Source organism: Camelus bactrianus, chromosome 7 (assembly GCF_048773025.1).
Source record: "Camelus bactrianus isolate YW-2024 breed Bactrian camel chromosome 7, ASM4877302v1, whole genome shotgun sequence".
Classification (NCBI taxonomy): domain Eukaryota; kingdom Metazoa; phylum Chordata; class Mammalia; order Artiodactyla; family Camelidae; genus Camelus; species Camelus bactrianus.
In genome coordinates this window covers 20809543-20820191 of record NC_133545.1, presented here as the reverse complement: position 1 = coordinate 20820191, position 10649 = coordinate 20809543, and positions in this window count along the sequence as shown.

Sequence of the window (10649 nt, the reverse complement as noted above, 5' to 3'; positions counted from 1 at the left end):
TCCCCCATGATATTGTCTAGGTCTCTGGAAAACATTATATATCAGAGTTACTTTTGTGAAAAATATGTTTGTGTATGTGCATGCATGTGCCCAGAGAAAACTCTGGAAGACAGTGGGCTTACAGATGATTTTTATTTAGTTCTTTTTTATTGTTTATATTTTCCAGAATGAATGTGCCCTAATTGTATAGCAGTTTGAAGTAATTTTTTTCTTTTGATTATGTAGATTTCATAATAGAATGAATGGGGTTTATGAAACCCAATTTATATCTAACCTCTCTTTTAAAAAGAGACAAATGCCATCTGTTTTTATGTAATGAAATCATATCTGTAAAGAACTGATAATTGAAATGCAGAATTTAATTATACTTCAATATTTTTATTTATTTTTTTCTGTATCATTCCATTTAGAATTAGTGACAGGTTCCTCTTGCTGGAAGAACTCAAAATGGCCTTCCCCTTGCAAGGGACTTCAGGTCTTCCTAAGGACCCATCCCCACTACTTCTCATTGCTCCTAGACCTGTAAGATGTAAGTTATAGCATGCCCCAGAGGATGAGGTACAGAGAATAACGTGTGAAGAAGTGAGATACATACTGAAGAATTGCATTATTTTACGCATTTATATCCACCAGTTCCCAGACTGGAGAAAGTTCACAGACCCAGAGCCTCTTGTGTGAATTTACCAATTTATATCAACCCAGGAGATATGTGTCAGAATGAATCCCAAAAGTATGGAATCAGGATGAAAGAAATATAAAACTGGACCAGGCCAAACTTATTGACATGGGCTCACTAAGTAGAGATTCTGATGTAACATGTTAGCTCAAGCTTCAGGAAAAGGCTCTTGTCGTTTAGTTACTTAACTGAAACCTAGATCCAAAGATGGCCTAGACTGAATGAATTTTCCTTAATATGCTATAGAGCAGGGTTTCTCAACTTTGGCAGCCTCAGTATTTTAGGCTGCATAATTCTGTTTTGTGGAGGGCTGCCCTGTGCATTGTAAGACGTGTAACAGCAGAGCCAAGACCAGGGTGAAGTAAGGGAGGCAACAAGTTCTGTGCTCATCCTGGCCCTGTTTAGCAGTATCCCTGGCCCCTATCTACTAGATACCAGTAGCACCTTCCTAGTTGTGACAGCCCAAAGTGTCTCTAGACATTGCTGAATGTCTCTTGGGAAATTGTCTACCCCCTTGAGAACTACTGCTGTAGAGGAAAGTTTCCAAAAGCTTAGGAAAAATTGGAATGCTAAAGTAGATTTATCATGTAAAATGTGCTCACCCCACAGGACAATGAGAAATATACGTGTAAGGAGAACTCCAGCTTCCTTAAAGAACCCTATGGTGGCTCTTCTCTGTAGGCCAGAACAGTGAGAATTGTTATCACTAAACTGGGTCCCCTGAATTTAGTGGGGATGATGGGATCCCCAGGGTGGCAAGGGCCAAGTAGTAGCACTTAATTGTCAACAGTAATGTGATTACTGTAATGGACAGCAGAACGAAAGTAATAATCAGAACAGTCTGACCCACAGAGAGCCTTGGCATTGGCCAGTTGATCATAGTGTTCCTAGAACTGAAATTGATGGGCAGCCTAGTAGTGTACTTTATTTCTGTGAAGGTGGAAAGCTTTGGGTCTGGTGAACAGAATTACGACATGAATTACCACAGTAGAGAATCTTAACCCTTCAACCAATTCCCAGACTGGAACAAGTTCATAGACTTAGAGCCCCTTGCATGAAGGGGAATCCAGGTCCCTTTGAAGAAGGAACCTGTTATTTTACACAGTCAAAATTTTATACCATAAATCTTTTCCCTAGCCTTCTCTAATAGAAACTGCAACTGTTTTCCTGGATGACTGTGCATGGGGAAAAGGGAAATAAATGTCTTAGGGAAAACTGGGCACTGGCTCTGAACGATACTAATTCCTGAAGACCCAAAATGTCACTGTGGTCCAATAGCCAGAGTAGAGGTTTATGGTTTTCAGGCAATCCATAGTTATGTCTCAGGTTTATCTCACAGGGGGTCTGGTGGGTTCCCATAACCACCTTCTAGTTATTTTCCCAGTTCTCTGATGTAAAACTGGCACAGGCATGCTCAGCAACTGGCAGAATTCCCACATTGGTTTCTTAATTCATGGGGTGAGGGCTAATTGTGGTAGGAAAGGCCAAGTGGAAGCCATTAAAACTGCTTCGACCTACCAATATAGTAAACAAAACCAACACCACATCCATGAGATCAGTGCCACTATCAAAGACTTGAGCAATGCAATGTCATTAAGTATGTATTAGTGTCCTAAGACATCCCCATTCAACTCACTTATTTGGCCTATGAAGGCAAGTAAATCTTGGAGAATAGAAGTAGTTTTATGTAAACTTAATTATGTGGTGACTTTAATTGTGGCTGCTGCTCCAGCAGTAGTTTCTTTGCTGGAGCAAATCAACCTATCCCCTGGCACCTGGTAGGCAGCTAGTGACCCAGTGAAAGCTTTTTCTTCTATACCTGTTAGTAAAGGCCATCAGCAGCAGTGTACTGTCAGCCAACAGGCTCAGTATACACCTTCACTATCCCACATCAGGGCTGTATCAATTGTCCAGCACTATGTCATGATCTAGTCTGCAGGGACTTTGATCACCTCTTAATTCCACAGAACATCGTGCAGGTCCATTACATTAATGATGTTATGTTACTTGAACACAATGAGCAGGGTGTGGCAACTATGTAGACACATTTGTAATAAACATGTGTACCAAAGGATTGGAAACAAATCCCACAAAAATTCAGGAGCCCTCCAAAGGAAAATTTCTAGGGGTTCAGTGGTTTAGAGCACTTGAGATAAGCTTTTCAAGATAATGAACAGGTTGTCCCACCTGGTCCATCCTCTCTCTAAGAATGACACAATGCCAAGTGGACGTCTTTAGATTTTGGAGGCAACATATAGCTCATTTGAGAGTGCTACTCTGACCCATTTATTGAGTGACCTGAAAAGCTGATAGTTTTGAGTGGGGCTCAGAACAAAAGAAGGCTCTGCTGTGGATCTGGGCTGCCATGCAAACTGCTCTGCAAGTATACTTATCATAAGACCGAGCAACTATGATGGTGTTCGAAGGGTATGTCGCAGATAGAAATGCTTCATAAGACTTTGGCAGACTCCAATAGACGAGTCACAGAATAGACCCTTAGGATATTGGAGCAAAGTTGTGCTATCCACCACAGATAACTACTCTCCTTTTAAGAAATAGCTCTGACTTGCTACTGGACTTTAGTGAAGATTGAATGCATAGTCATGATGCACCTGTTCTGACCTGAGCTGTCCATTTATTGCATCCTATAGTTTTCTCGTGTATTAATAAGGGTTATTTGGTTGAAAGAAAGGGAAAATTAAACTAGCTTAATGGGAAATAAACTTAAAAAATAACAGTTAACTCCTAGGACCCCAGGGCAAGTAAGCAACAGGGCCTGAGGAAGGGACTCATCCAGGAAGTGGAAAGACTCCTCTCTCCAACCATCTCTCTTCTCTGCTTTTGTCAGTGTGGCTGATTCATTCACCTGCTGAAGATCAATTCTTTTTTTCCTCTCTGGTCCTTACAGCAAAAGCATGGCTGTCCTCGGCTACTGAATTTATCTGTTAGAGGTTGAGCCACACAAAGAGAGAGTGACTGTCTCTCTGTTTTGAGAGGGAAGGGATTGGTTAACTCAGCTTAGATGTCAGGAGTGTCTGGGTGAGGTAGCTGGTGGGTGGGCAGGAACACATGGTACAAAATGGGTGCTACCTCTATGGATGAGATGGCACACTTAAGGGTAACTGGGGACAGGGTTCATGGTCCAAAGTTTCCATGAGATTTACATACATGTCTGAATCCCCAGCTAGATTGTGAGCTCCTCAAGGGCAGTAATAGGGGCTCATTCATCTTCACGTGCTTTTGCCAAGAAACAAATATTTATTGAATGAATTTTTAACCAATTCTTTTGAATTTAACTCACACACTAGGCTCACACAAACATCCAAATTAATACCTACAGACTTTGCTGAAACATGGCCTCTGTACCATGCTTACCAAATTAAAACTCGAAGACAGAGTTTTGGATGAAGTAGAAAAGGCAGCTTTATTTCTTTGTCAGGCAAAGGAGGTCACAGTGGGCTAAGCCTCTAAGACTATAAGCCTTCTGGGGAGAGAAGGCAGGGATTTTATAAGTAAAAGTTCAAGAGTTCAAGGGGCAGTGTTGGGTTCCATCGAGATGTTATACAGGGTAACAAATTGTTGCAAAGTTGTTCTTGTTTTTGCAGACGCAGTTGTCCCCTTCCCTCTGCTGGGTATGAAGTTCACCTCTGGCTTTGGGACTCTCATAATATCCTTGTACCTAGAACAAAGGATGCATAGGAAGAAGGCCTGTAGAAAAGAGCTCTAGAGAAAATTTTATGCAGTTTAAAGTCAGGTGGATAAATACTTTTAGGTTTTTAAGCAGGCTAAGGTCTGGGACCTTCTGCTGCAAGCTGAGGCCTATAGCTCAAACAATAGGATACAAGGAAACCATTAGGGGCTAAACAACTGCAGACATGCCCAGTTGGGGTGAGTTATGAATAACAAGATGCACAAAACACCCAACAGCTGTCTCTGAGGTGTCAGGATCAAGAAGAGGGCACTGGGGGCAAAAGCAGGGCACTGAGCATGATTCCTGCACCCAGCACCACTAGGGGGTTGGGCAGACCACTCAAGCTTTCCTCTTCTCTATCCTAACTGGTCAGCAAAAGCATGAGAAAAACCCTTTAAACTATTATACAGTTAAGCAGTTACAAACACCATTACAGATATCAGACGGTTACTGATGACAATAGGGTCCTGCTCAGTTACACAGACATATACTGATAAACACTATAACATACAATAAAAACTTTGTGACAGATACTTTTCTAGTTTCTTCCCATATCCTTTCTCTCCTTTCTTAAAAATAGAGCTTCATTTTCTCCCTCTTAGAGAAGTAGTATTGTTAGTTAATAATACTATTTTTCCCAGACCCTTTGCAGCTAAGGTGGCAACGTGACCCAGTTCTGGCCAATACTAGTAGAAGTCGCTGGTAGAGCATCCATGAACACTTTGTGAAAGGGACCGCCATGTATCTGGCTTGCAACTTAACTTGAATATGTATCCTCAAGGAGGGTCCAACTTCCTGAAAGGGAGATAAACTGTCAAGCTTCAATTGGAGTACACAATTTCCTATGTGTTTCTTGGTAAATGTTCTTCTTTCTTTATTAAGCTTGTTTTAACTAAATTTGCTAATTCAATTTCCCAATTCATATATGCAGTTGTACTCAGTATCATATTTCAATTGTCTAATAAATTTGAAATGAACACAATCCAATATAAATCCAATTTAATGTTTCCTTCATTTAGACATTCTTTCGTTACCAATTCTTCTTAGGTTCAAAATAATCTTATCCAATTTTGTCTTTCATATTGTACTAAGAGTTCTTTTTATATGAGAAAACATAGGTAAACACTGTCTTTAAAACCCTAAATCTTGAGTTCAAGTATGATCAGAGGTCATTTACTGCATAACAACAGCTATCTGACTAATTTTAGACCCCCTAAACCATTCCTGATCCTATCTTTTGGAATCTCATTTCTTAAAGCACCCTAAAGTACAATCTCCTTACTAGTCATTATACTATCCTCAACTCACTCCTGACTCTTCATCTGTGCTTATGTTGTTTCCCCCTCTAATTGAGCCAAGTTCTACCTCCTTTACAAAGCCTTCTTCAACTCCTCTAACCCAGCCAGCTAGCTCTCTTCTTTAAATCTTTATTCTACTCACCATCATTACCAACCAATTTTCTCAATCTTCCCAAAGGAGATCTTAGCATGTTAGTCTCCAACCAAAAATCTTTCAATAGAATTATGTTTTCAACAATAAATACACTCTGAACATCCCACAAAGTATGCTCTGCCATGTGCCAGGGATATACAGATGAATAAAACACAGCCACTGTCCTACAAGCATTACAGACTGATGGGTTATTCACACCTGGGGCTCACTAGAATTCTCAAGTGGTTTATAGAGCAAACTGGAAACAACTTCAAGGCCTTCCATGATCTCTTTCCAATTTATTTTGCTAATTTTATCCCCCATTATTCCTTTTCCTCTGATTAAAATAAACTGGGCTACTTGCCGCTCCCCAAGCATATCTGCTACCTTCTGTCTCTTTGAAATTTTCCCACTTTGATCTCTGTTCCTGAAATGACCACCTCTCTTCTCCACCCATGTCAATTCTGACATATCCTTAAGGACTCAGAGTGCAGATGCCACCTTCTTTTTTAAACATTTTGATTGCCCATGAAGTTTTAATTAAGTTGGGTTTCTTTAAAAACCAAATATAATGACTCGTTCTTGATTAAATCCTGGTTTGAACAAACCAGCTCTAAGAGGTATTTTGGGGTAAAATAGGCAACTTAGAGTATGAACTATGTACAAAATTAGGGAATTATTGTTAAATTTATCAGAAATTATGATGTAATTGTAGTTATGTAGAAGGGTAATTATTTTTAGATATGAAAATTAAATTAAAGGGTGGAATGTTATTATGGGTGTAGCTTAAAAATGGATAAAGCAAACATGGCAAAATGTGAAAATTTGGTAACGGGAATATAGATGTTTGGGGATTATTCTTTCTACTTTACAGTGTATTTGAAAACATTGCTTTTTTAAAAAAAAAATTTTTAAGACTTTTTTTCTAGGGGGGAAGGTAATTAGGTTTGTTTATTTAATGGAGGTACTAAGGATTGAATCCAGGACCTTGTGCATGCTAGGCATGCACTGTACCACTGAGCTATGTCCTCCCTGCTGAAAACATGTCCAATCAAAAGTGAAAACAAGAACCCCAAACACTTTTTGCCTATAAAAGTAAAACATGTTGACTAAAGAAAAATTGGGGGAAAAGAAAAGTAATAAAAATAAGAAGCAACCATTATCCTACCATGCAGAGTTAATTATTATTTATATTATGTTATAAGTCCTTCTACAAACTTTAAATACAATTCTTTTTATTTAACAAAATTGTGATTCTTCTGGATGTATAGTTTTGTATTGATCTCAGATTTTAAAAGAACATATGCAAAAGGTAGAAAGAGGAGCACCTAAATAAAAAAGAATGATATATTTTATAGGTATGTTATATATTAATAATAATTAAAATACAAAACCCCCCACTCCAGTATGTAACCTCCCATCTTAATATGTTTTGTATCTTTCTACAGTTTATTTGGGTAGATGTGAGCAAATACAAATGTCATTTCTTTTTTTGTCCCTCTTTTTTTAAAAACAAGAATGTAATATATTTTATACATTGTTCCTCATTTTGCTTTTTTCACATAATAACTTAGAGATTGCAGACTGTTCCAACTCAGTACACTGGAGAGTTTCTTCATAGTTTGTTCTACAGTTCACGGCTCATCAGGTACCATCCTTGACTTCCACATAATGAACATTGTGGCCATCCCAGCAATGCCTGATCTCATCTTCTTCTCAGTCCTCACCGCTCAGACCTCTGAAAATGAGTATCCACCCTTTGCTTACCCATTTACTTCTTAACCTCTTGTAAAAATTGCTTCTGTCCACCCCACTCCCTTCATATAAAACTGATTTCCAAGTGGTCATCTTAACCTGTTAATGGCCAATTTCCCAGTAATCTGGCCTTGGCTCACTTCTTTGACCTCTAACTCTGGTGCTTCTGTCACCACTACCTGCCCCCACCACATATGCACCATAGCCTAGACTTAGAGATGTTATCTTCCCTTCACTTCTATACTTTCTCATCAGTTATATTCATTACCCCTAAAGCAGATCCTAATTTCTGATTATCTAGACTGTTAACAGTGATCTTGTAACAAACCTTCCTCTCTGCAGTCTCTTTCCCACTCTAACTGAAAAAAAGGTCTTACATTATTTCCTTCTTCCAAACTCTTATTCCCAAATCAATTAAACACTAACTCCCCAATATGATATTCAAGTCCTTTCACAATTTTAACTCAATTCAGCATGTATTGACATAAGTCAGCATTACCTACTACTGCTATACTAAGCAAATCCTATGCTCCAGCCAAATCAGTCTGCTTATCTTTTTTTCTTCCAAAGATAGAGAAAAATTTTATTTTGCATGAAATAACTGAACATAAATTTAAGACCAGCTAAATTTTCAAGAATGAAAAAATTACTTTAAGGACCCTATAAGTGGCACCAGAATTTAGTATAAGACTTATTAGATGGGGACCCATGAACCCTCGCCCAGGCTCTGAAAAGGTCTGTGAACTTTTTTTATTTTATTTTTTTTAACATTTTTTTATTGATTTATAATCATTTTACAATGTTGTGTCAAATTCCAGTGTTCAGCACAATTTTTCAGTCATTCATGGACATATACACACATTTTCTTCTCTGTGAGTTATCGTAACATTTTGTGTATATTTCCCTGTGCTATACAGTGTAATCTTGTTTATCTATTCTACAATTTTGAAATCCCAGTCTATCCCTTCCCACCCTCCACCCCCCTGGTAACCACAAGTCTGTATTCTCTGTCTGTGAGTCTATTTCTGTCCTGTATTTACGCTTTGTTTTTGTTTGTTTGTTTGTTTGTTTTTGTTTTTGTTTTTTAGATTCCACATATGAGCGATCTCATTTTGGTATTTTTCTTTCTCTTTCTGGCTTACTTCACTTAGAATGACATTCTCCAGGAGCATCCATGTTGCTGCAAATGGCATTATGTTGTCGGTTTTTATGGATGAGTAGTATTCCATTGTATAAATATACCACTTCTTCTTTATCCAGTCACCTGTCGATGGACATTTAGGCTGTTTCCATGTCTTGGCTATTGTAAATAGTGCTGCTATGAACATTGGGGTGCAGGTGTCATCCTGAAGTAGATTTCCTTCTGGATACAAGCCCAGGAGTGGGATTCCTGGGTCATATGGTAAGTCTATTCCTAGTCTTTTGAGGAATCTCCACACTGTTTTCCATAGTGGCTGCACCAAACTGCATTCCCACCAGCAGTGTAGGAGGGTTCCCCTTTCTCCACAGCCTCTCCAGCATTTGTCATTTGTGGATTTTTGAATGACGGCCATTCTGACTGGTGTGAGGTGATACCTCATTGTAGTTTTGATTTGCATTTCTCTGATAATTAGTGATATTGAGCATTTTTTCATGTGCTTTTTGATCATTTGTATGTCTTCCTTGGAGAATTGCTTGTTTAGGTCTTCTGCCCATTTTTGGATTGGGTTGTTTATTTTTTTCTTATTGAGTCGTATGAGCTGCTTATATATTCTGGAGATCTGCTTATCTTTGACTGAACGCACAGTGTGCTTTTGTACCTCCAGGCTCTGGCTCACCTTTTGTCACCTGGATTACCCTTCCTCCATCTCTGCTATTGTAAATCTTCTACTCCCCTAATTTCACTTGCCATGATATCTTTACTAACTCTTCACCAATTGTGTTCTAGTTATTTGTGCTTTATCGTATTTCCCCAATGGATTCTAAGTTCAGTTCAAACAAAATACTGCATTTAGTGAACACTTCTTTCTTCCAACCTGTGCTGTGATTTGCATGCAATATCTCACTTAATCCTCACATCAACGTTGGTAGGCCAGGACCCTCCCTATCCAACATTAAAGAAAATGTGGCTCAAGGAGTTTAAGCAGTTTGCCAAGGTCATGCATCTGAGGAGGTTGAAACCATTGTCTTAGTTTGTTCAGGCTGCTGGAACAAAAATAGCATAAACTGATTAGCTTATAAACAACAGAAATATATTTCTCACAGTTCTGGAGTCTGGGAAGTCCAAGATCAAGGCACCAACAGATTCAGTGTCTGGTGAGCACACTTCCTGGTCCCTGTCTTTTTCCCTGAGTCCTCACATAGCAGAAGGAGTTAGGCTCCATTCTCATGACCAAAGACCTCTCAAAGGCCCCATCTCCTAATACCATCATCTTGAGAGTTAGGATTTCAACATATGAATTTAGGGGGTGGGGGAAGTGATACAAACATCTAGTCTACAGCATTCGTGTTTGTGTTACTTACGGTAGGCAGCACAGTGTCCAGTACCGATACTGCACTCAACCTGCGAGCCTTGGATCAGCGTGTTAAAAATGGTGTCTGCGTGTAGACCAAGACTAAAATAGTGAGGTGGAGATTGAAACAGTAATGAATTAGGACAGCAGAATTGCTGGTGATGTTTCCAAATTTCCACTGTTGGGTTACAGAGTTTTTTAAATAAGCATCTAAAATATATAGTAACTAAACAAGATTGCAGCTACTCAAATATTCTCCAGCTGTTATGTATAGGTTACTTTTGTCTCTCTGACTTTATTGTCATCCCCCACCTTTCACCCCCTGGAATTATTTCTCTTCTCTTGTATTCCCACAGCTTTCGGCGCATTGCTCAACACATGGTGTATGTACTTACTGATTTTAATGTATGTGTGTTTGTATATGTGCACAGCAACTGCGTAGAGGACGTGGGTGTGTGATGCAGTGTGCACTCCTCATCGTTTTCCCCTTTAGCTGCAGCCTGGTTGCTTTCCTTCTCGGGGGAAGAGCCAGAACCGCTGACCCTTTAACAAGTTGTCCCTCACAGAACAGGTGTCTCCCCCGCCTCTCGTAAAAGAGGGATTG